This window comes from Hipposideros armiger, unplaced genomic scaffold (genome assembly GCF_001890085.2).
Source record: "Hipposideros armiger isolate ML-2016 unplaced genomic scaffold, ASM189008v1 scaffold_202, whole genome shotgun sequence".
In the NCBI taxonomy this organism is placed as follows: Eukaryota; Metazoa; Chordata; class Mammalia; order Chiroptera; family Hipposideridae; genus Hipposideros; species Hipposideros armiger.
In genome coordinates, this window is record NW_017731552.1 from 2,464,557 (window position 1) to 2,490,768 (window position 26,212).

A 26,212-nucleotide genomic window follows, 5' to 3' on the forward strand; every position below is an offset into this window, starting at 1 on the left:
TTGACTTCCTTATTATTATCATCAAATAGAATTTGTGTGTAGCTGACTCAGACCATTCTACAGAGATATAAACATCATAGAAGGACCCGTCTTTTTGTTTAAGACAAAGTGTTAGATTTTCACCTAGTTTTTGCCCTTCTATTTTAAAAAATCTAGAGACTACTTGGAAAGTGGTTTAAACTCTGCAATTTGTCCATTCAAATGGCTATAGTAGGATCCTATAGCTGGGTCTGTGGATTTACAATGGTGTACTTCAGAGTCTGTGAACCTGAACTTGAACATGAAATTCAAGTGGGGTGGGGTGCCTGCTCTTCTGGGAAGAAATTCCCAACTTTTAGGAGACCCTGAAAGAGGTCTAGACTGAAGAAAAGTTAAGAAACAGTGGGCTACAGTGATATGTGTTTTTGTGGGGGTCTATTTTTAACTTAAGTTCACAAATTCAAGGATTCCAGGTTAGGCAAGCCTCTTTGTATCATCCAGGCAGGTCAGTAGTAATCTTTAGAAGAAAGTGACACAATTAATTCATTCAGGGCGGAATGGTAGCAGTGGACACCAGTCACACATAGCAGAGATGTGAGGCCAGACAGACGGTCACAGGAGTGGAGTGGATGCACACCCCGTTTCTAGTGGGAAGCCACAGTCCAAAGGTGGCTTCTTTCCCACACCCCATATTTAGGAACTCAAACAGTCCGGGAAGGGATTATGCTGGTAATTAGCTATACCTTCAATGCCCACCTTGGTGATAATTCACACACAGGCCACCAAGCCCAGGAATGCCACAGATTTGAGGAAATCTAAGAGGGAAATATCTGCCAGTGGGGAGAAGGGAGAAGTCATGGTTTTTTCTAAAAAAAAAAATCCAGCTACAACAGACGATTTTGAAGTCATCCAGAATTCATTTCAAATGGGGTTTTAGTTCTATAAGAAAAAGACTGAAATGTGGAAATAGTTCACTTTTTTTATTTCTAAACACTGATTTTTTTTCCTTATGGATTAGCCATTGCGCATTTTTACTTCTTACGTGTCACTGTTACAGTGTGTTTCTATATGAAGCCAACTGGTTGCAGATGTCGGTTGTCCCCCAGGGGAGCCTGTCTCCGTGCACCATCTGGAGCAGTAACTCATTTCCAAAATCATTGCTGGTGCCATGATCTGCGCACCAAATTCCAGAGCTGGTACCACCTGCCCAGAAAGAGTGACAGCCACCCGGAGCCGACTGTCGACTGTCGGTCAGCTGGAGACCAGAACAAAGAGGAACGAGGCTTCCTTACTGCAGAACACCTACCTTCCCCCCCAGGGTGTTGGTCTAAACCTGACTCAGGCTCTAGGGGGCCTGAAAGACAAAGAGGAAAGTCATGGAGTGGAAGATCAGGGTGAGCAGAATGAAAATTCTAAAAGGGGCACAGTCTTACAGACATAAAAAGGCAAGGGGATTCAGCCTGCGAGACGCATGTGGCCAGACACAAACTCGTCTTCAATTACAGTGAACGGGAGAAGATAATAAAGTAAATATCATTCCTCTCACCCTTAAAGGAAGTGAAAACAATGTTAAGCGCTACTGAAGATTCTAAGGGGTTTCATAAACCTCTAAATCAGCATGGTATTCAATGTGAGATGTTGTGCCAAGTGCTAGTCACATAGCCAGTGTGTTAGACTAGCACTCAGCAAGCTTGTTCTGTAAAGGCCCAACAGCAATTATTTTAGGCTTTATGGGTCAGACAGTCTCTGTGGAGACTACTCAACTCCTCCGCTGTAGGGCACCAGCCACCATAGATGACACGTAGATGAATGAGCATGAGCATGTGCCAATAAAACTTTATTGATGGACACTTAAATATGAATTTCATATGTTCCAAAATATTATTCTTCCATTGATTTTTTTCCAACCATTTAAAAATGTAAAAAACATTCTTAGCTCTTGGTCGTACAAAATCAGGTGGTGGGATGGATTTCACCCATGCATTAGTTTGCAGACCCTATCCTAGACTCAAATGTATGACATCTCTAAAAGAGAGCCTAAAAGAATTCTGGAGAAACAAATAAACAGCTATCAAACAGCCCATATAATTACAATTGGTCCTCCGTATCTGCGGGTTTCACATCCACAGGTTCAACCAACCGTGCATCAGAAACATTTGAAGAAAAAAAAAATCCCAGAAAGTTCCGAAAAGCAAAACTTGAATTTGCCATGCACAGAGCACTATGCTGAATCCACACAAATAAAGTGATGTGTAGGCAAACCCGGCTGTATGTAGCCTTTATGCAAATATAAGTTATATACAAACATTACATCGTTTTATATAAGGGACTTGAGCATCCAAGAATTTTGGTGTCCATGGGGATCCTGGACCCAGTCTCCTTTGGATGCTGACGGAGAACTATACAAAGAACATTCTAGAAATCTCAGGGTCCAGAGGGTCAAGGACACTTTGAGGGTGAGGACTGACATCCCTGCCACGTCTCCCTACTAGAGAGGAGGATGCAGGATTTCAGGAAGTCTTTGAAAAGGGGGTGCCCATAGGCCAAAACTGAAGCCATGTCACAAGGGGGAGAGAGAGAAGGCAGCCCTCACGTCCTATCGATTCTTACCCTCCCTCCCCTCCACGCCCCGCGTAGCTCTGCTGTGTGTGCCATGCACCTGCCTGATTCAACCTCTTTGGGCATTTCACAGAGAAAGGGAAACTTGTGGATTCAAAAAAATTGCAAAAGATGACACCTTTGGATAGACATTTTTCCAGAGAAGATATACAGCTGGCCAATAAGCACATGAAAAGATGTTCAACATCATTAGTCGTTTGGAAAATGAAATTAAAAAACCACAACAAGATGTCACTTCACACTTATTAGGTTGGCTATAATAAAAACAAGGGAAAATAATAAGTGTTGGTGAGGATGTAGAGAAACTGGCGCCCTCCTACATGGCTGGTAGGAATGAAAAATGGGGCAGCTGCCGTGGAAAACATTGGGCAGTTCCTCAAGAAGTTAAACGTGGACTTACTATACGACCCAGCAATTCCACTTCTAGGTATCTACCCAAGAGCAATGAAAATCTATGTTCATGCAAAAACTTGTCCACAAGTGTTCACAGCAGCATTACTTATACTAGCGAAAAGTAGAAACAACCCAAATGTCTATCAGTGGATGAATGGATAAACAAATTGTGGTATATACATGTATATACATACACTGGACTATTACTATTCAGCCAAAAAAGAGAATGAAGCACTGACACAGACTACAACACAGATGAACTTAAACACGTGCTCAGTGGAAGAAGCCAGTTGCCAAAGGCCACGTGCTATATGATTCCATTTATAGGAAATGTCCAGAACAGGTGAACCCATAGGGAAAGGAAGTAGATTAGTGGTTGCTGGGAGTTGAGGGAGGGGGATGGGGAGTGACTGCTAACGGGCACAGGCTTTGTTTGGGAGCGATGGAAATGTTGTAGAACTAGATAATGGTGACAGTTGCATAACATTTTGGATACCCTAAAAAATACTGCATTATATTTTTAAATGGCAAATTTTATGTTATGCAAGTTTTATCTCAATTTTTTTAAAAAGATGACACAATAAGCGTTGGGCAAATGCTGGACAAGAAAGAAAACAGATGATATATAACCTAAAATGGTCCCTATATTCCTTACCTTGGAAGAAGTGAAACGCAACATTGATGGAAATAATGAGAGAATCAGGCCAGAACTTACAAGATTAAAATTCTTTTTAATGTCTTCAGAAACAAATTTTGTTAACAAAGAAGACACCCCTTACACACTATCCCTGAGACTTTGAAAGAGTCCAGTGACGGGGGTGGAGGGAAGGTGTAAGGAAGGTAAGAAAGTTCGTTTTAGAAATGCCCACACATTTGGTTAGACATGTCCCGGAAATAGAACCCACCAAGGCAATGAATGAGAAATGAACAGCTAGAGGCAGGCATTTCACCATCAGAAATTTGAAACCAGTGTATGTCCTAGTTCGGGAGTCACGAGAATTGTAGACCTTCTGGCCAAAGCCCTAAGTGAACGTTACCACTGGAGAATAAAGGAGCAGGCAGTTTCTAGAAGATTCTACATTGCGTGAAGCACTAAAAAAGGAAAACTAGATTAGGTTAGTGTCTCAGAAGTCTTAAAGGGTGCCAAAAAGAAAAATGTGATCCTTTGAATTTAAAGTGGGAGAGAAGCTCAGATTAAGGATGGATGACTTTATCTACTATTAGGTCATTGGAATTCTGGTTCTAAATTGTTTAAGAGAAATGGTCTTTACTATAGTGAGAAGGCACCTACATGAGAGACAAAGGTTTGAGAACAGAATCTACAGACAGCATGAAGGGGCTCCCTACTCGAGCTGGAGACAGCAGACACTGCAACAGGGTCCCTTAGCTGGCATAGGGAGGACAATGACCTGATTAGGCAGATTATGGACAGAGAGTGGCCCAGATGCTGCATGCTGGACTGCTGGGACAGGTCTCCTGGGAAAACAGTAGAATGAATGTTTTGGTGGAGTAGCAAGGTAGCAGAGTTGAAAGCCACATATCAACGCAGAATTGAAAGGGGTAGAAAATGCCATTGCTATGTGAGAATCGGCTCAGAGTCAAGGCAACAAGCTTGAACTTGTGTGGGCTCCAACCTGCCGAGCGGCCGGGCCTCCCCCAGAGGCACACACGGGCATGGGCGCAGCTCCGGTGATAGACCGGGGCTGACTCAGCCATATGTGGGCTGTGAAACAGGCAGAGCATAATTGTTGGGGTACAAGTAGGGGCTGGCCCACAGACATGTCACAGAGGGTCCAAGAACCTGCAAACTCACAGGCAGAATCCAATGGATGCGTTTATCATGCATTTGCTGGGGGGAAGAACGCACGTTTTCACCAGGTTGTCAAAAGGTCTGTGACCTGCTATTCTATGAATGAGACTGGGAGTTAAGGGTAAAAGACAGGCATATGGTGACAGCCCTATGGCATGGGTGGGAGTGGGAGGAGGTGGCAGCAGCTGGGCATGCTGGAGATGGTGTATGTGCATCCAAGGACACGGGTGGACAGTCACGTTCATTGCAGGCACAGAGCGGGAATGTGAGTGAGAGATCTAATGCAGAGGCTGCTCCCCTTCTGGGAACTTGCAAACATCTCATGCACATGCACAGATATGTTTGGATGAGGTAATTTACTGCAGTGTCGTTGGTAAAAGTGATAAAGGATCAATGAAATGCCCCTCAATAAGGAGCTATTTAATGATATCAGGACACATCCGTGCAATGAACCTCACGCAGTTACACAGAAACAATGAAATGGACACACGAATAGTGATAAGGAAAGATATGGACTTGGGCAGGTTGCAGGAAAGTGGGCAGAATATGATCCCTTTTATGATAAAGAAATATTATTTGACCATGAAAAGGAGGTGCTGACAATGGCTACAACGTGGATGAGCCTTGAACACACGGTGCTCAGTGAGAGAAGCCAGACACACAAGGCCACGCAGTGTGTGATTCTACTTATGTGAAATGTCCAGAACAGGCAAGTCCACAGGGACAGGAAGTGCGTTTGTGGTTGCCAGGGGCTGGGGGGGGGGAGTCGGGAGTGACCACTGATGGGGGCAGGATGCCTTTTTGGGGTGATGGAATATTCTGGAACTAGATAGTGGTGACAGTTGTATCACCTTATACCTAAAAACCGCTAAATTGTACACTTTACAAGGGTAAGTTTAAAAAAAAAAGGGTAAGTTTTATGATGTGAATTATATCTCAACTGAAAAAATAATAAAGCATCAGCATATATGTTTTATCTGCATTCAACATATTCTAAAGAATCTACATGGAGGGCTCGCCGAGTGGCGCGTTGGTTAAGAACTGGCTTGGGACGCCAGAGGGCCCAGTTCGGATCCCACATGTGCGGGCCAGTGACACTGCCCTCGACAGCTAAGATGCTGAACAACAGCTTGACCTGGAGCTGGGCCGCCCTGAGTCACTGGCGATGGCAGGTGGGTTGCCATGGGCTACGGTATGTAGCCAGCAGCCAGCGTGAGCGGCCAGCAGCCGCAGTGAGTGGCCGTCCAGAAGCCGGCGACTGATCTGCCTCGCCTGGGAAGAGCGCAATGATGGTGCCAACTTGGGCCAGTGAAGCAACGTCCTCCACAACTAGACTGAAGAACAAAATGACAGCAACTTGTCTGTTCCCCTTCCCTCAATTACCCAGCACTGTTCCCATCCCCCAACTCCCCAATAAAAATCTTTAAAAAAAACAAAAAGACTCTATATGGAACTTTTTTAGTGGTGAGAAAGGCAGGAGGAGGGAGCCAGAGGCTCTTTTTGCCCTTTATGTTTTTTGATGCTGCAGGATTTGGAGTTGTTACAATGAAAAGACATGACTTCCGCGATGTAGAAGAGGAAGTAAACGGACTTACGGGGACTGCTCAGAAGGATCCCAAAGTTCTGAAATGGTCACTATGACATTCTGGGCTCAAACTGCTCAGTGGCCCGGAACGCACACCTGTGTACAAAGTCCAATTGTGATCACTTTAGAAAATGGAAAGCATTTGAGTCAGGGGGACCTGTGCTACTCACACCCTGTGAGTGACCTCAAACTACAGTGACTGTGAAGTATTCGAACACCAGTAAGTAGTTCAAATAGTGATGGCATTTTTACAAGAACAGGGACAACCTAAAAGTCGTGCCTGTCTGCATTTTAATGCTTTTATCTGTGCTGTCCAACACAGTGGTGCTAGCCCCCCATGGCTAATCAGCACGTGAAATATGGCCGGTCCAAACTGAGACGTGCTGAGCGTGTAAAATACACACAGGACTTCAAAGTCCTAGCAAACTGAGAAGAATGTGAAATCGCTCAATAAAAATTTTTTTCATATAGATTCTGTTAAAATAACGTTTTGGGTGTATTGGATTAAATAAAATATGTTATACAAATTAATTTCACCCATCTGTTTTTACTTTGAAAAATACGGCTACTGGGAAATTTTAAATTACACAGGCAGCTCGCATTATGTTTCCATTGGACAATCGTGACCTAGAAGAGTCTTAGAATAAATCGAACTGTGAATTCACAACTATCTTACGAGGCCCTATTTTACTAGAAAGTCAGGGACTTGGTTTTTAGAGCTGGTTAAGGTCTCAATCTAATAAGAACTCGAGTCAATTCAACAAATAATTACTCTGTTTGTTGTCCCACAAAGACAGTTTGACATGGTCTCTATCATCAAGGGTTTTACATTGTGTGTGAGAGAAAAGGAGACACAAATAACTCCTTATGTGGCAAAGGTGACAGGTGCAGACTCGAGGTGGAACATGGTACCATAAACCATGAGATGGGGAATCTGGGAAGGTCCCATCCTGGACCCTGCAGGACAGCCAGGATCTGAGGGTGGACAGAGAGAATGGACTAGTTGAAGAGCAGGAACTGGGCACCAGCAGATGTGTGTGTGTGTGTGTGTGTGTGTGTGTGTGTGTGTGACTGGGGGTGGCAGGAGAAGGGCAAAGCTGGTTGATGCTGAGGGCCTGGGTTGGGGGCTCTCTGGGAAAATAGGCTGGGCCACTCAGAGAAAGGCTATGAATGCCGGAGAGCCCCTGGACTCCATCCTATAAGGTAGAGTTCAGCTAACCACAGCGCAAGGGCCAAATCTGGCCCAGTCTGCCACCTGGTTTTGTATGGTCCACAGGCTAAGAATGGCTTTTGCATTTTTGAATGGTTAAGAAAAAACAGACATGGAGTAGAGAGTGGGAACAGATTCAATGGAATTGTAATAGATAAGCATGATATTGGGGGTGGGAGGGCAATAGATGGGGGGGTTTGTTACCTGGTGAGGGTGAAAAAGGGTAACTATTGTATTGTTCTGTACACCTGAAACTAACAATAAAAAAAAAGAAAAAACAGAGTCAAAATATTTTGTGACACATGAAAATTATATGAAATTCACATTTCAGTGCCCATAAATAAAGTTTTATTGGCACACAGCCACAGCCATTTATTCACGTGTTATCAACAGCAGAGTTGAGTAGTTACAGTAAAGCCCATCTGGCTGGGAAAGACTAAAATATTTACTATCTAGTCCTTTATAGAGAATGTTTGCCAAACCCCACCCACCCCTCATCCCCCACTCCTGCCACCCCACTTCCTTGGAATATTAAAACATTCTGCAGGCTTTCTTTGCTCAAATAAAAAAACGGCACTTTTGCCTATTTGCAGGAAAATATGCAATGGATATGTTTCTCAAATTAAAAACAATCTGCCCTAGAAAGATTTCTTAAACCCTTGGTAGAGTTTCCCTCTTCTCTGCTGGTGAAAAGCAGTGAACAATAAAACAAATTCTCTGCAACTTTTGCAGAATTTGGGAAACCCTGGAGGAGCCTGTTATGCCTGATTTGACAGCAGAAGTTTACTCCACTATCACAGTTTATGATTTAATCATGTTTTATTAATAAAAACATTACGCGTTTGCATGATCTAATTACATGCCCTGGTATTCTGAAGTGTCCCACAAAGACATCAAATGTCACCCCCGAACAGCTTAAGACCACTGTTGAAGGCAATGGAAACATCGAAGATTCATAAGGAGAAGGCAGAATGACAGGATCTGAGCCATACCCTTCATGCAAGGGGAGAATCCCAAGGCTATGTCAACAGTCCTGAACTAGAGGATCTGAACTAGAACAGCACAAACGGAAATGGGACGGACAGGGTCAACACAGGAGACCTATGAGTAGCGGGACCTGTGGGAACTAGGGGTCAGTGGGTTATGGGGTGAAGGAGGGAGGAGAAGGAGAGGACCTAACAGTGGCTGCCCCCGTAACAGTGGTTACAACTGAGAGCTGCTCCCCCCACACACACATGCTTTATTCAATTCCCCGTATATAGTTCCCCACCTTTCTCGAAAAGCCCTCCTTCCTTGGTTTGAAGCAGAAGAGGAACGAGCCTTTGTCAGAACTGTTGGACTGCCCGGCCCTTCCCACTGGGTGGAAGTCTCTACCCTTGAAACTCTTAGGTTCCACTTAAGAAATTTTCACAGGAGTTTACTAATCACAGCCGATTGACCTTATGTTTCCACGTCCAAGTATCTCCAGTTCCTTAAAAGGAATTCCTACAGCACTGGACAGTCTTACATGGCTTAGAGAAGGTGACTGGCTCCATAAATGATGGCATACGTCATTCTAGATAAGAGCTGTGTAACAAGGCACCCGGACGCGCAGTGATTTCAGTTTCTACTGGGAAACAACAGGGAACTTTGTTACCGGTGAAGTTCATCTTAGCCTAACTGACTTCTATTTTGACTGGCATTAACAATTACCTCTATTCCCAATAGAGTCATGACAGTCTAACTAGAAATTTGGGGCTCCCTGGTGGAGCATCAGAAATAGGGCTCTCCCCAGCCTCGGCAATGCAGTGGGTGGTTGGCTCATATGAACGTTTCTAAAGAGCAAAGGGAAAGGACGTCACGGGGAAAGGGGGTTCTCAGGTCGATGAGTTTCCCTTAGAGCCTACCCCACACATGTCCACCAGGACCACCTGGGCCATGACCTTGAACCAGCATTTCCTTATGGGAAAGGCTCCTGAGCTGGGGAATAGCACTGAGGAAGCGGATCTTTCAGGAAGGGAGCCAGGATGCGAAATATTTACCTACAAAGTGAGTAAATTTTACACAACTCTGTTGACCCTCTGTAACAACTTTCTCCAGCACGGTGGGCTTTCAAAACCGTTCACCACTTACAAAAGCTAAGGTTCTAAATACTGACAAGTTGCCCTACCACTCTGCAAAAAGAATTTGTTCACTCGACAAATTTTGAGTGCCATGTTTTGTTGATGAAACGATTCTAATAGACACAACTATATTTGTTTCAATCGACTTTTTAACAGAGTGAAATCTTGGCAAAGTTCCAAAGCAAGACAAATCTGAATCAAGCTGTTGCAATTGGCTCAGACACAGAATCAGGCATTTAGTATTCTCCACTGTGTCCACAGCTCCTGGCAAGCGGACCCCGCAGCAGTTTGGTTACGAGGCTTCATTTCCCTGTAAGACCCCTGCTCTTTCTGGAAAAGAACTTGATGTGCAATTTTGGCCACAAGAAAAGTCAGTTAACAGTAGAGGCCTTTGATTAAAATTTCTTTTGGGATTTGGTAAAGGAAAATTGCATATTTGAAAGGGCTGGAATGTTAATCTAGACTGAATCAAAACCATGGGGTTTTTAAAGGCTATCAGATCTCAAGCAAGGGTTTCATGATTTTTGATTTTCATTAAAACCAAAGGCTGTCAATGGAACTGTAACAGCTATATACAATGTCGGGGGGTAGTAGATTGGGGGAGGGGGTTTATCACTTAGTGAGGGGTGTTAATGCCTAGTACATTGTTTTGTACACCTGAAACTAATTTTAAAAAGATAAAAAAAAAAAGGCCGCCATTACTTGACATGGGCTGCGCCCTCTGAAGAGCACTCTGGCTCGTGTTTTATTCACTCGTGTGTTACATATTTAGCCCTGTGGGAAGTGTGGCAGGGACAGCTGTCCCTGCCCTCCAGGAGCTTACAATTGAGAACAGGAAATAAGAGACATAAATCACTAGGGTATGCCCAAGATGCTAAATTTTCAGGCCGTGCCAACTCAGGAGTCACTGCCACTTCTGGCTGATTAGTCCTATGGTCCCTACCTAGGGGGTGATTCGGATCCCCAAGGGACATTTGGCCATGTCTGGTGACACACTTATTGTCCTGACTTGCGGGGGGTGCTACTGGAAGGTGAAGGCCGGGGATGCCGCTCAACACCCCATAGGGCCAAGGATGGCCTCCAGCCCCTTCGCTCACCAAGAACATTCAGGTTCAGAATGTCAACAGTGCTGAGGAGAAACCCCACCCTAGTCTTATGTTTTCCCACTCAGCTCACCAACTAAAGTCTCAAGGCTCCATGGCCAGAGAGTGCTGGAGAAGGGTTTTCAGAGAAGAGTAGGATTGTCATCAGTAGCAAAGACATTCCAGAGAGAGGGGAGACAGAAGTATAAGACCTGTTTAAGGGATGGCAAGCCCATTTGGAAAAGTAAATGAAAGATGAGGCGATGAAAATGAAGATGGGGCTGGATGGAGACAAGCCCTGAACGCTGAGCTAAGTACAATGTGGTTACAGCAAAGGGAAGGGGCCAGTCCATCAGTCTGGCTAACAAAATAAGTAAAACTGTCCATCCCTTCCTCCCCCAGGAGAGAGCAGGTGAGGTGGGTGGGAGGAGATGAAGAGGTAAATAAGAATCATGAGGCAAAGGAACCCCCATCTATGCAGCACATGGAAGTGATATGGGGAGCACTTATTGGTGCTGAGCCGAGGCTGGGGAAACATTGCTCCTAGGACAGGAGAGGCGGGCTGGGCCCCTTGCTAGGAGGACAAAGGACCCTGGCTGCCACTGGAGCTATAATAAGGAGAGAAGCTAGGCTTGTGCAGACCCCACAAAAGGGAGGAGGAAGCAGCTTCCAACCCAAAGTTGGGGCGGGTGTGGGGGGTGTGGTGGCGTGCACCACCTTGTTGCCTTGTCGCCACTTCTAACTCCACCATCCTGCAGTTTCTTAAATTAAATAACTGCTAACTGGTGACTCTTTTCTTTTGCACACTGGGGTCTCCCCAGTGATCACAGACCAGTTGATAAATACGCCCAGTTGTGACCTAAGGCCAGCAATGAACTGAGTCACACGGGGCTTCCAAAAATAATTTCTATTTACTCCTGGTTGTATAACCATACCATGATTTACAGGATTGACAAGCTCCTAAAATAATACACCCAGTTTATGCTTTAACATTGGATCTGAATGTCAGTGGCCAATGGGCCAATGGTTGTTAACAATTTTTAAATTTTCTAGCGTCTTCTCTCCTCTTAACTTTCCACATGGTGATATATTAACACACTTAATTATTTGACTAATTATAAGCTCCTCAGATGTTTGAGATTTGGGGCCCACACATATTTGCTGAGTGGACGGAAGCCCCAGAGAGCTCCTCACATAAAGAAGTCCTCAATAAATTGAATTCTAGAAAATGAAGAATTCTTCGAAACAGCGGAAGCACAACCTCTAAGCTGTTTTCTGTGGGTCTGGAGTTCCAATCCTATTTTTTCTCAAAGCTGTCTACATCTGCCTATACATAGGCTGAGAAGCACAGTAGAGGTAGGAACGCGCTGCCTGTTTTCTTTGGGTTCTCCCTGGCCTGGGTGGGGCCGGAACATATTTGTGGGCTGCTCATTTCTTTTGGACACTGCTTCCAAGGCCTTACCCCACAGGTCACCTTTTAGACAGAAACATATCCTAGAAACACGGCGCCATTTCTAAAAAAATAAAGTGTGCATTTAAAAAATGTAAGCATAATAAAGTGCTGTTGCGACTTTGGGAATGGACTTCGATATCGTTGATTTCAACACCTTTCTGGGGGGACAGGTGCTTGTGAGCCAAGCCTTCTGCCTTTCTGTGGGGACTCGTCCTTTTCCCTCTTTCCCTTGGGACTGCTCCCCATCTAATGGTTCTGGTCTCCATCAGGCCTCGCGCCTCCTGGTGCTCAGTCCTTGAGTTACTCCACCTTTGCCTACAGAGCCTTTCCACTTTCTCCTTCCACCTAAGAATCCCTTTAAGACCTCTTCAGTCCAGCATTATCCACAATGGCTAAAATATGGAAACAACCTAAGTGTCCATGGATGGGAGAATGGATAAACACAGTGGTCCATCCAGGCAATGGAGGATTACTCAGCCTAAAAAGGAAGGGCATTCTGACACCTGCTACAACATGGATGAACCTTGAGGACATGATGCTCAGTGAAATAAGCCAGACATAGGAGGACAAATACTGTGATTCCACTCACAGGAGGTCCCCAGAGGAGTCAGATTCATAGAGAAGGAAGTAGATGGTGGTGCCAGGGGCTGGTGGTGCCAGGGTAAGGGGCTACTATTTAATTGGGACAGAGTTTCACTTTAGGAAGATGAGAAAGTTCTGGAGATGGATGGTGGGGATGGTCGCACAACAGTGTGAATGTGCTTAATGCTACTGAGCTGTATACTTAAAATGGTTAAAATCGTAAATTTTATGTTTCAAAATTTTATATTTTGCCATAGTTAAAAAAAACAACCCACTTTCCTGTGATTCTTCATTGGTTTCCTGCTCCTTAAATTTTGACAGCCCTGCCCTTGGCCTTCTCTGCTCACTCCCCACCCTCTCCTTGGGTGATCTCATCCATTTTCATGACTAAAATGACCAACTGTATGCTGACAGCTCCTAGATCCTGACCTCCAACCTGGTCTTCCCACTCGGCTCCAAACCCCGAAATCCAGCTACCTACTGGGAAATGACCCCACTCAGATGTCCCACCGACGTCTCAAACTGGCCAAGCCCACAAATAAACTCATGGCTCCCCCACCCAAAAGCAGCTTCTTCCATGGTCCCTGACTCACTGAAGCAACATTCCACCTGATCCTTAGATGCCTGGGAATTCTCTGGGCCCCTCCTGCCCCTTGTCCCACAGCAAGTCACCAGGTCCCTGAAGCCCCTGAGAACCCCATGGCCCTGTTTTCCCAGTACCCTCCAGCTGGGGTTGTGGGGCAGGCCCTTGTCGCCCTCTGCCTAGACTATGGCAAGAGTAATCCCTCCATTGCCAACCTCCAGTCAGCAAGCTTCCGACGCATGCTCTGTGCACTCACTGAGCCATCAGTGACATCCAGGACAGCCTCTTTTAGAAGCTGGCTCCCTCTCCTAGTCAATTTTGGTCTTGGTAACCTCACAGGGTAGTGCTTGACTCAGAGGGAAATGAATGAATGAATGAATGAATGAATGAATAACAAATGTCAGAGGTCCAGAAAGCAGGTCTTCCAGCAAACAACTGGATACCATGGATCTGACAACGATGGATAGAGGAGAAATCTACCAACAATCTAATTTATACTTAGAATAGCATCCAGACTCTTCCCATAGCCTCCAAGGCTCCCTGCCGCTCCACTTTTTGCTTACCAGGCATTAGATACACGCAGGCTTTTTCTTCCTTGACCAAGCCTAGCTGATTCCTCTTGCCCCAGGACCTTTGCACCTGCTGCCCCCTGCCTGGAAGGCTCTTCCCTCTGAACTTCACAGGGCTGCTCCCTCTCATCATTTCAGCCTCAGCTCAGTTGTCACCTCCTGAAAAATTTTCCTGGATACCAGTCACGCAATTCTGAAATTCTCTCTCATACACCCACGTGCTCAAAATAACTATAAAGATCTTAGTAGAAATGGGCTTATTGTATACAGCACATCTGGGCTTCATTGCATAGTAAATGACAAATAATCGCCATATTGGGCCATTACATGTAAGCTCTACATATTTTTAATGGCTTTATAATTTTTTTCATTTTTTAAAATAAATATGACTATGGTAATCTGTTCGGAGCATCCGAAATCCACTTGCTGTATGCATCATCTACAGGTTTGGGAAGTCAACTATATTTTTCAGAAAGTCATAGCATTCACAAAAATTAAAAAGAAGAATAAGGAGTTGCCAGGGCATAAAACAGCGTTTTGAAACAAATCAAAACCTATGTATCATCAAACAAGAATGCACTTCAGGAAAAAAGAAGTGAGGTGCAGCTAGGAGCCAGGCCAGGCTGCCTGCCCCTGAGGGCCTAACTCAAGTCCTGGCATGAGGACCAGGCCAGGTCTTACCTCCAAGTGGCTGATTTCCAGACTTTGACCAGTTGGCATGATAACAGAGAAGAGAAATTAGTTTTTAAATGTTCTCACCTGGAAGTTCTGCCTGCTGGGCAAAACCAACCCAAAAGTGTCACGTTTGGGGAGTAATTTCAGAAGCATCTATACCACAACCAAGATGTGGAATTGCAAGTGAGTTATTTTGTTTTTTTTGCCAAGCACTTATGCTTGCAGGGTGACATAGTTGTACCAGTAAATTTCTATCCTAATTGAAGGGCATTTCCCACCCTAAAACAGACGGTGTAAGGTTCACCCGCCCAATCAAGCATGACATGTTCACTCAATGTCTCCTCAGCATCTGGTACTGGGCAGGAAACCAAAATAAAAAATAAATAATCCCAGGCCACTTCTGCTTATTTACTTAATAGTAATAATAATAATCACTCTTTGCTGAGCACCTATTATGTGCCGGGCCCTATGCTAAACTGTTTATAGATATTATTTCTAATATTGCAACCATACAGGCTCGATTATCTATTTCACAGATGTCAAACCTTACCTGGAGTCACTGAGCTGATAAACAGAGATGGAGATGCCACACATTAACCTCCTCTGCCAGGCCTCAAAGCCCCCATCTGTAGCACCCAGTACTATGACGTGCAAGTTTTCCTTTACTCTTCCCTCTGCCCCGTTCATCGGATCTGAGCTGATTGGAGTCACACAGACGGCGGTATGTGCCACACAGGAGCAACTCTTAATTTCTACATGTGTTTTCCCATAGCTGTGCAGGAAACCATTTATTGATTCACTTAACAAATATTTATCGAGGGCCTACTCAGTGCCAGAATTATTCTTGGTTCCAGGGATATAGAAGTTAATAAAACACGCAGAACTTCTTCCCATCTCCGAGCTGACATTCAAAGAGGGGACAGTGATAATAAACATAATATATGGCCCGTTAGGTAGTGATAAAGGCTAAGGAGACCAAGAAAGCAGGGAAGGAGGCTAAGAGTACATCACTTTTGAGTGGTGGTCTGGGAAGGGGACATTTGAGAAAAGGCCTGAAGGCAGTGAGAGAACAGCCCCTCAAATGCCTGGGCCAAGCACTTTCAGGGCAGAGGGTTTGGGGAACTTTGTGGTTGGAGCTGAGGCCAGAGATATATTGGGGTGGGGGTGGGAGGAGGCTTTGGCTTTTGCTCCAAGTGAGATGGGAGCCATGGGAGGGTTCTGAGCTGAGAAAAAGACAACAATCTCACCCCCCAGGTTAACAGGCTGGAATCATCTGGGCAACAGGTGATGGTAGCTTGGAGCAGGGGGCTGGCAGTGGAAGTGGCCAGGCGTGGTCAGATTCTAGGTCACCACCAAATGTGAGTGGGCGGGATTTGCTGGTGACTTGAGAGAAAGGCGTAGAGGACAATGCCAAAGTTTTGACCTGAGCAGTGGGGAAAAAGCAGCTGATACTTACTAAGGGAGGGGAGAGCCTGGGAAGAGCAGATTTGGGGGGACTATCCTGAGCTCAGCTTGGCCACCTCGCATTTAAATTGCCTGTCAGAATCCACCTGGATGTGTCTAGTAGGCAGCTGGCCAGACTTTTCTGCCAGGGAGCGCTTAGAATCCTGTCTCCTCACACGTCATCTTAGCCAGTCCAAGCTTTCCGGGCACGAATTCACTCCAGACTTCACCCACTCCTTATCCCATACCCCACCCCTGGATTCCGCATCTTCCTTTCCTAAAGTTCTCCCTCTTGGAATTACTTTGCTGATCTTGGAGTTTACAAGAAGTGTTTGGTATTTTTCCGTTTTCGCTCTAATTCCCAATGTATAATTCATTCATTCATTCATTCATTCATTGGACAAATTAAGTACACACTCTGTGCCAGGCAAATGTCTAAGAGAACGTGGCCTATCGTAGAGCTAATTGCCATTTACATTCCAGAAAGAGGGTCAAAACGCCCTTTTTTATAACTTAAGTCCACAATTCCTTATAACAATGCCAAAATCTAAAAAGTTCTGAAAAATTTTTGGTAAATTTGGCATGGATTCACTTGGCGACAAAACCTGACCTGCACTGGCATGAGGTTGGCGATGGTCCTCATCTACCCCATTTAGTGGGAATATATGCACATAGTTCAGCACCGAGATACGGATGTTTTGTGCTGGCTGTGCTCTGGCCTTTCAGACACTGGATAAGAGCTTGTACGTCCCTGTCCCCAGGTTTATGAGAGTCCCCACAGTGAGGAGACAGTTTCTCTGAGAACTTCCCTTGCTTTTCAAATAGTTTCACATTTTACAAATAAGTAGGTGTGTACAAGGGGATCATTTTTTAAATAAGTGGTCAACCTGGAGTTAATTAAAAAAAGCCAAGTATATTACAAGATATGGCTCATTCAGGCCCTGGAATTTTATGAGCAAAACAACCACACGTGACTATAAAAATCCCACAAGAACATCGAAAACGTTGACTCAATTATAATATTCAAGTGAAATTAATTAAATATTGATTAACATTAATTATAACTCAAATCTGAAACTATAAATTATATCTAAGGAATAAGAGCCAGATAATTTCCCAGCATCTCCATTTCTGATAAATGGCTCCATGCCAGCAGCACTTCTGTGATACACGTGGTTGAAAGATAAATTTTAAGGTAATATGTGCTCTTCACCTAGAAAGCAAATACCAATTGAATTGCAAAGCACTGCCTCTGTTACTTGTGGGTAATTAATAACTCTGTCCCTGTCCTCCTGATTCCCCTTTTGAGCGTCTCATGGGTTTATCTGGGACAAGAGAGGAATGCACCGAAGGGCCAAATAATTCAGTATTGCTTTTCCTGCAGGGGCAAACTATTTCTGAACTTACTCCCAACCCAAATCAGCTGGAATATCACAGGATCGCAGAACCAGTTAACATTTCCATTCTATATTATGGAAAGTCTTTTTATTAAAAACTACCAAGCCCCTCCCATATTTTATCAAGCCTCAGGGAGAAGAAACACTGGTCATTAAGAAAATTAAATTCCTTTTCTGGGGAGGGTTTACCATATACACTAATTTCTCTGGTCAGAGCAGGTGAGCAGCCATTTCTAACATTATTTTACATTGAGCTCAAGTCTTTAAACTTGAATGGGTAACCAACACCCCCCCCCCACGCCCCAGGGCAGAGGATAAGGGTCTTTATAGAAGCAAACATATTTCAGAGCATTAAGCAAAAAGATAAAAACATTGTTGATAATATGTGGTCATAAAAAAACTGTTTTGTTAATGTTTTGTGTTTATTATTATTATTTTGTTGGGGAAGTCAGTTGAAACTGAGTCGTATAGATTTGATATTTTGGTTTCACAGAGATAAAGCTGATTGGGAGGGGAAAAGCCTCATGAAAGTCAGCACTGACAGTTTATTGCACAAAGCAGGAAATAATTGGAGGAGGTCGTAATAAAAACACGCAGAAGCAGGAATGAGGTCTATGGGGGAGCACAGCCCTGGACTCCTGCGCTGCATCCTGCCCTGTCCCTCATTCCTGCGGGGCAACCAGGAGGTTAAAATTAGGACGATGAACCAGCACCGCCGCCAGCGCCCGAATGACAGGAGCAGCTCACCCCCGGAGGCCCTTGAAATAGCCACTAGGATCTGGAAACCCAACTTTTCTAGCGCAGCAGCAAGAAAAACCCACAAGGATGGAGCCGGGAGGAAGCGCCAAGGCTTCTGCCAGAGTGAAAAGGAAAAGAATAAAGTGCTTTTTTTTTTTTTTTGAGCGGGGGTGGGGTGGGGTGGGGTGGGGAGCGGCAGGTGGGGTGTTGGTGGAGTATTTAAGGGGGTGGGGTTTGGATGTACAAACACACACACGCACTCGCACAACCGCAGGAGAAAATACCACCAAGGAGTTTGGGCCACAAGTTGGGCTCTCTAACAAAATAAAAAAAACCAAAAAACAAAAAAACCTTTTAGTGAAACTTTTCTCTCTAGGCGATCAGTCCAAATACGGAAGCTGCGGGGTGCAAGGGGCTTCCTGGGGGGGGGGGGTGTAAGGACTGGCAGACCAGGGTCCCCCAAACTCAGGAATGTGGAGTTAAGAGGGAGATAGGTGGGGGAGAGTGTCGGAGGAACTATAAACGCAAGGACTTGGGGGGAGAAGGGGAAAAATGGGTCCCCAGGAAGCCGGATTTTCGGGGAGTTTGTGGTGAAGAGTGAGAAGGGGGAGGGGTTCTCCCCAAGACAAGCGCACTGACTTTTACAGAGTGAGAAATAAGTTCCAGGGGTGTCCTCAATTTAGTAGTTTGGGGGTCAAAACGAGAAGAGGGTCCCCGGGACACCCCAAATCCAGGAATTTGGGCTAAAGGTGAGAAGAGTCTTCGAGGCCCTCCCAATTAGAAGTTTTTGAGGTTAAGAGTGAGAGAAGGGTCCCAGGGGAGCCCCAATTTCAGAGATTTGGGGAGTAAATGGGAGAAGAGGGGTCCACAGGCGTCCCCAATTCAGGGAGTTTAAAGGTAAGCTTGAGAAGGGTTACCGGAGCACCCCTAATTCCGGGATAAGAGTGAGAGGGGGTCCCCGGGCACCCCTAACCAGGAAGTTTTATAAAAAGTGAGACGACGGGTCCCTGCCTCTCCCCAAGTTTGGTTAAAAGGAGGGAAGGGTCTCAGGGAGCCCCCAAACTCAGCCGCGACAGCGGGACTGGGGGTGCGAAGGCAGGTCCCGCGGGCGCGCTGTCCCGGACGTTCAGGAATGAACGGCGGGGGCTGTGCTGCTCACCCCCCGACCTCCCGTCTGGGGTCCCCGCCGCCCCCCGCAATCCCCGGCCGGGCAGGGCCCCGGGCAGTCGCATCGGTCACCTGGAGTTCGGGCCGGGAGTTCGGGCAGCGGCTCCCGAGGCGGCGGCGGCTGCTGCGTGTTGGTCCCCGTTGGTAAGTAACAGTCTCCACGGCTACAGTCTCTATGGCGGCGGCGGTGGCGGCAGCGGCCGCTCCTCCTCGCGCTCCCGCTGCCCGCCTCGCGCCGCCCGCCGGCCGCGACGGGGCGGGGCGTTGTTACCGGCAACGGTTACCAGGCTCTACGCCCCACCCCCTTAACTGCCCGCCCATGCCCGCCTCCAACGGGCGCGATGAGGGCGGGGTACAAGGCTCTGGGGCATCTCATTGGCTATTCATAGTGCCTGTCAGAGAGGGCGTTCCCCGGCGAGGAAGAGGGCGAGGCCCGACCAATCGCAGCGATGGAGGGCGGGGCTTGGCGGGAGGCGCGCGAGGCTTGGAGGGTTGACGAGCGGGAGGCGCTCCGAGGCCTGGGGCTGGTGGTGCGGCGCCCGGAAGGTCGAGTTTTGGAAACCTGGGGCCTTCGTTTATTCCATAGACGTTCAAGGGACGTCCAGGCATAATGTAGGTCCCGAGTCAGCAAACTCTGACCCGCGGGCTAGTTCCGGGTCCCGCTGCCTGTTTTTCATGGCCCACAAGCTGAGACTTTAAAAATGTTTTTTACTTAAATGGTTATTTTTTAAAAATAAAAAACTTTTTGTGACGTGTAAAAACACACGAAACTTTATTTTATTTGCTTGAATCCAGTATTTTCAGCTCTTTCAAGGATTGGTAAACTGTGGCCAAATTCTGCCTTCCTGTGTTTGTAAATAAAGTTTTATTGGAACGCAGCCTGTCCCTTTCCTTTAAGGGCGGTGGAAGTCTGCTTTCACACTACAGGAACTGAGTTGAGTAGTGGAGAGTTTAGTAACTGCACTAAGACTGAATGGCATAAGCAGAGCCAAAAATATTTATATCTGGCCCCACAGAAAATGTTTGCCAACTCTTTTCCCTCCCCTCACCTCCAGGTGGTAGGTTCAACTATGAGTAGGACATTTGCACCAAGGTTGGAATAATGAGGAAGAAGGGAAGAAAATTTCAGGAATTCAAAATCCCTGAAGTGGAAACTCCTGTTGAAGAAACCTAAAGCCAGGTCCTTGGGCATGGCTGGAGCAGAGGGAATGGGGAGGGCAGGTGTGGGTGCAAGGTGGTGAGTCAGAGGTTGAAGGGGTTCATTCAATTTGCGATCTCATAAGCCATGGGGAAGGGTCCTCATCTAATTGGGAAGCCACTGGAGGGTTTTAAGCAGTGGGGAGATGTAATTCAATTTGTGATTTGTGATTTTAAAAGCTCACCATGTGGAGAACATATTGTAGGAGATAAGAAAGAGAAAGAACTTGGGAGTCTATTACAGTTCTCCTGGACTAAAAAGTATGATGGCTTAGATTAGGGCCCTGGTCGTGGAGGTGGAGGTGAGTGGATGGATTGGAGGTACATTTTGGAGAACATGCTAATGGACTGGATGAGGGAAAGTGAGCAAGTTTTAGGGTGTGATGGGAGGTGCCTTGTAGCCACCTTGTACACTCCACTCTGCTATAACTTTTGTTTTGAAAACTTGAAGTTGTCCCAATGTGGTGTCATTTTACAGTAGTGTTTATGTGTTTCTTAACCATTTAACATGTGTAAAACCGCTATCAAAGAATATATCATGAGGGAGATTAGAAAATACTTTGAGATGAATGAAATGAAATACAACATACCAAAATTTATAGGCTGCAGCTAAAGTAGAGGAAAATGTATAACTGTAATCACCCTATTTTTTTTTAAGATTTTTATTGGGGAATTGAGGGAGGGGAACAGCACTGGGGAATCTGGGGAAGGTGAACAGACAAGTTGCTGTCCTTTTGTTCTTCAGTCTAGTTGTGGAGGACGTTGCTTCACTCGTCTTTGTTGGTATTATCATTGTGCTCTTCCCGGGTGAGGCAGATCGGTCGCTGGCCTCTGGACAGCCACTCATGGCGGCTCTTGGCAGCTCACACTAGCTGCTGGCCACTCACGCTGGCTGCCGGCCACACAAGGTAGCTTATGGCAGCCCACTGCAGCTTCACTTCAGCCTATGCTGTCGCCGTCCACTCACGGCAGCCCAGCTCCAGGTCGAGCTGTTGTTCCCCATCTTGGCTGTAGAGGGCAGCGTCACTGGCCCTCAAGTGGGATCCAAACCGGGGCCCTGCTGCTCAGAGCTGGTGTCCCAAGCCAGCTCTTAACCAACGCGCCACTCAGCCAGACCCACCCTATGTTTTAAAAGGAGAGAGAGAAAGATCTCAAATTACTAATCTCATCTTTCACTTAAGAAACTGGAAAATAAAAGTAAATTAAACTAGAAGTTAGCAGAAGAAATAATAAAGATTAGGCTAGGAATAAATGAAACAGAATAGAAAATCAATAGAATCAACAAAACCACAAGTTAGTTTGAAATATCAACAAAGTTGACAAACCTTTAAATTGATTGACCAAGATGAAAAGAGAGAAGACTCAAATTACTAAAATCATGGATGGAAGAGGGAACACATAACCAACCTTACAAATAGAAAAGATGATAAAACAGTATGATGAACAATTGCATGCCAACAAATTAGATATCCTAGAAAAAAATGGGCAAATTCCTAGAAAGACAAAAACTACAAAAACTGAATCAAGAATAAACAGAAAATCTGAATGAACCTGTAACAAGTAAAGAAATTGCATTAGTTAAAAAAAAATCAACAACAACAACAAAAACTTCCCACATCGAAAAGCCCAAGACCATATGGTTTCACTGGTGAATTCTACCAAATATTTAGAGAAGGATTAACACCAATCTTTCACAAACTTTACTTAAATATAGAAGAGGAAGGAATACTCTATGAGGCCATTCTAACATTCTTGAAGCCAGTATTATCCTGATGCCCAAACCAGATAAAGACATCACAAGAAGAGAAAACTATAGATCAATATCCCTGATGAACATAGATGCAAAAATCTTCAACAAAATACTAGCAAACCAAATCCAGCAACATATCAAAAGGATTATACACCATGACCAAGTGGAATTTATCCCAAGAATGCAAGCAAGGTTGGTTGACTCAACATTAAAAAAAAATCATTTTAGCAGAATAAAGGACAAAAAACCACATGATCATCTCAACAGATGCAGAAAAAGGACTTGACCAAATCCAATGCTCTTTCATGATAAAAACACTCAACAAACTAGGAATAGAGTAGAACTTCCTCAACCTGATAAAGGGCATCTTCAAAAATGCCACAGAGAATGATACTTAATGGTGAAAGATTAGATGATGTCCCCCTAAGGTCAGGAACAAGACAAAGATGTCTGCTGTCACCATTTCTATTCAACACTGGACTGGAGGTTCTAGCCAGGCTAAGTAGGCAAGAAAAATAAATAAAAGGCACCCATATTGGAAAGGAAGCAGGAAAACGGCCTTTATTTGCAGATGATGATCTTGTATGTGGAAAAATCCTAAGGAACCCATTAAAAAGCTATTGGAGGGCCGGCCGAGTGGCGCGATGGTTAAGAACTCGCTTGGGATGCCAGAGGGCCCCGGTTGGGATCCCACATATGAGGGCCAGTGACACTGCCCTCTACAGCTAAGATGCTGAACAACAGCTCAACCTGGAGCTGGGCTGCCAGGAGTCGCTGGCTACGGCGTAGGCTGCAGTCCCTGTGGCAGTGGGTTGCCATGGGCTACTGTGTGTAGCCAGCAGCCAGCGTGAGTGGCCAGCAGCCGCAGTGAGTGGCCCGTCCAGAAGCTGGTGACTGATCTGCCTCTCCAGGGAAGAGCGCAATGATGGTGCCAACTTGGGCAAGTGAAGCAACGTCCTCCACAATTAGATTGAAGAACAAAACGACAGCAACTTGTCTGTTCCCCTTCCCCAATCCCCCAGCACTGTTCCCATCCCCCCAATTCCCCAATAAAATTCTTAAAAAAAAAAAGCTATTGGAACTAATAAAGTAATTCAGCAAATAAAAAAAGAAAAAAGAAAGAAAAAGTAATTCAACAAGGTTGCAGAGTACAAGTAAATATACAAAACTCAATTGTTTTTCTATGCATGAGCAATGAATGATCTGAAAATGAAATTAAGAAAAGAATTCCATTTACAATACCACCAAAAATAATAAAAGACTTAGAAATGAGTTTAATAAAAGAAGCCAAGACCGTACAAGGAAAACTAAAAAAAAAAAAAAAATCACTGAAAGAAATTAAAGACCCAAATAAATTGCAAGACATCCCATGTTAATGGATCAGAAGATTTAGCATTATTAAGATGGTACTGGGCCAGCCGAGTGGCTCAGGTAGTTGAGAGTGCAAGCTCTAAGCAACAGGGTTGCTGGTTTGATTCCCATATGGGCCAGTGAGCTGCGCCCAAGCTGAGCCACCGCTGAGCTGCCAACAGGTGTCGGGATGGCTCAGCTGGTGAGAGCACATGCTCCTGGCAACAAGGTTTCCAGTTCGACTCATGCACGGGATGGTGGGCTATTCCCACCCGCAACTGAGATTGAACACGGCACCTTGAGCTGAGTGGTCACGAGCTGCTGATGGGCGTCCGGGTGGCAACTGGACATGAAGCTGAGCTAGCTGCGCCCTCCATAACTAAGATTGAAGGGCAACAACTTGGCTGTTCCCCTTCCCCAATTCCCCAACACACTGTTCCCCTCCCCAAATTCCCCATTAAAATCTTAAAAGAAAAGAAAAGAAAAAGGATGGTACTACTCCCCAAACTGATCTATATATTAAATGTAAACTGTATCAAAATACAGATTTTTTTTTGTGCAGAAATTGACAAGCTGATCCTAAGTTCATATAGAAGTGCAAGGAACCCAGAATAGTCCAAACAGTCTTGAAAAAGAAGAACAAAATTGGAAGACTCACACTTCTAGATTTAAAAGCTTACTACAAAGCTATAGTGTGGTATTGGGATAAAGCTAGACATATAGATCAATGGAATGTCACTGAAAGTTGAGAAATAAACCTGCACATTTACAGTCAATTGGTTTTTGACAAGAGTGTTGGTGTCAAGACCATTTAATGGAAAAAGAATAGTATCTTCAACAAATGGTGCTGGGACACCTGGGTCTCCACATCCAAAAGGATGGAATTGGACCCCTACCTCACACCATATATAAAATTAATAATATAGATCAGAGACCTAAATGTAAGAAATAAAACTATAACACTCTTGGAAGAAAATATAGGAGAAAATCTTCAAAGCCTTGGTTTGGCAATGATTTCTTAAATATGATACCAAAGGCACAAGTGAAAAAAGAAAAAAATAGATAAATTGGACTTCATAAAAATTAAACTTTTGTGCTCCATCAAGAAAGTGGAAACACAGCCCACAAAATGGGAGAAAATATGTGCAAATCATATATTCAATAAGGGACTTGTATCTAGAATATATAAAAACTCTTATAGCTCAACAACAAAAAGACAAATAACCCAATTTAAAAATAGGCAAATATTTCTCCAAAGATGTACAAATGGAAAATAAGCACATGAAAAGATACTCAAAAATCACTGCTCATCAGGGAAATACAAATCAAAACCACAATGAGATACTGCTTCACACCTACTAGGGTGACTAGAATAATAACAAGTGTTGGTGAGAATGTGGAGAAATCAGAACCCTCATACACTCCTGGTGGGATTGCAAAATGGTGCAGCCACTTTGGAAAAACAGTCTGGCAGTTCCTCAAAAAATTAAACATAGAGTTGTTATGTGACCCAGCAATTTCACTCCTAAGTATATATACCCAACAGAAATAAAAACATACGTCCACACAAAAACTTGTACACTAATTTTCATAGTGGTACTATCCATAGTAGCCAAAAGAAGAAACAATCCAAATCTCCATCAAAGGATGGATGGATAAATAACATATGGTAAATCCATACAATGTAATATTACTGGGCAATAAAAAGGAATGAATGACCTTGCTACAACATGGGTAAATCTTCAGAACATTTATGCTAAATGAAAGATGTCGGTCACAAAAGGTCACATATTGTATGATTCCATTTATATGAAATGTCCAGAATAAGCAAATCCATACAGACAGAAAGTATATAAGTGGGTGTTGGGGGTTGGGGGAGGGGGAGTGACTGCTAAAGGGCATGGGGTTTCTTTCTAGGGTGATGAAAGTGTTATGAAATTGTGGTGACAATTGCACAACGTGCATTTTCTAAAAAACACCAAATTATATGCTTTAAAGGGATGAATTTCATGGTATATGAATTATATTTCAATACAGTTGTTATTAAAAAACTGCTACCATATTAGTTAAGTTTTTTTTTTAATTGTGCAACTCACTGACGAAGTTTTTGGGTACTGTCACTCTAATCCGATTTTACCACAAGCCCTGTGGTTTTCATTGTGTAATTTTGCCCAGGGTAGTGATTTTTAGGAACGCGTATATCATGTTATAGCAGAACTGACTGTGCATAGTAAATTATTTCAGTTATTTAGTAAGCGGTGTGTTTAGGCTGGTCAGATGACTGTTATCCCCCACCCAATCAGTTTTCAAGAAAACCCCATTACTCTTAGCCATTAGTTAAAGGGGGAACTTCTCAGAAGTTTAGCAGCAACTCGTAACATTAAGGCTCTTGCTTCCATGACCAGCTTTTCATTGAGGTCTAACACTACTGCACAACTCTCTTCCTGCTCAGCTGGAAGGAAGGAGAAAGCGAAAGTCCTTGGTGATGAAATACTGAGCTGTACCCCACGTGTCAGCCCGTGGTGGAG

The 26,212-nt window shown here is 44.6% G+C and overlaps 1 protein-coding gene across 3 annotated transcripts in view; it reads right to left on the reverse strand.

The window, feature by feature from the left end:
• The window catches only part of RFX2 (regulatory factor X2), an 89,628-nt gene extending 70,018 nt beyond the window's left edge, over positions 1 to 19,610 (reverse strand). For 2 of the 3 annotated variants that reach the window (XM_019653300.1, XM_019653299.1), the window contains exon 1: positions 19,460 to 19,542. The gene's annotated coding sequence lies outside the window, so the exon portion shown is untranslated. Of the gene's footprint in view, positions 1 to 19,459 lie in introns of all 3 variants that reach the window. The other variant, XM_019653302.1, reaches the window with a different exon arrangement.
• Positions 19,611 to 26,212: the final 6,602 nt, after the last annotated feature.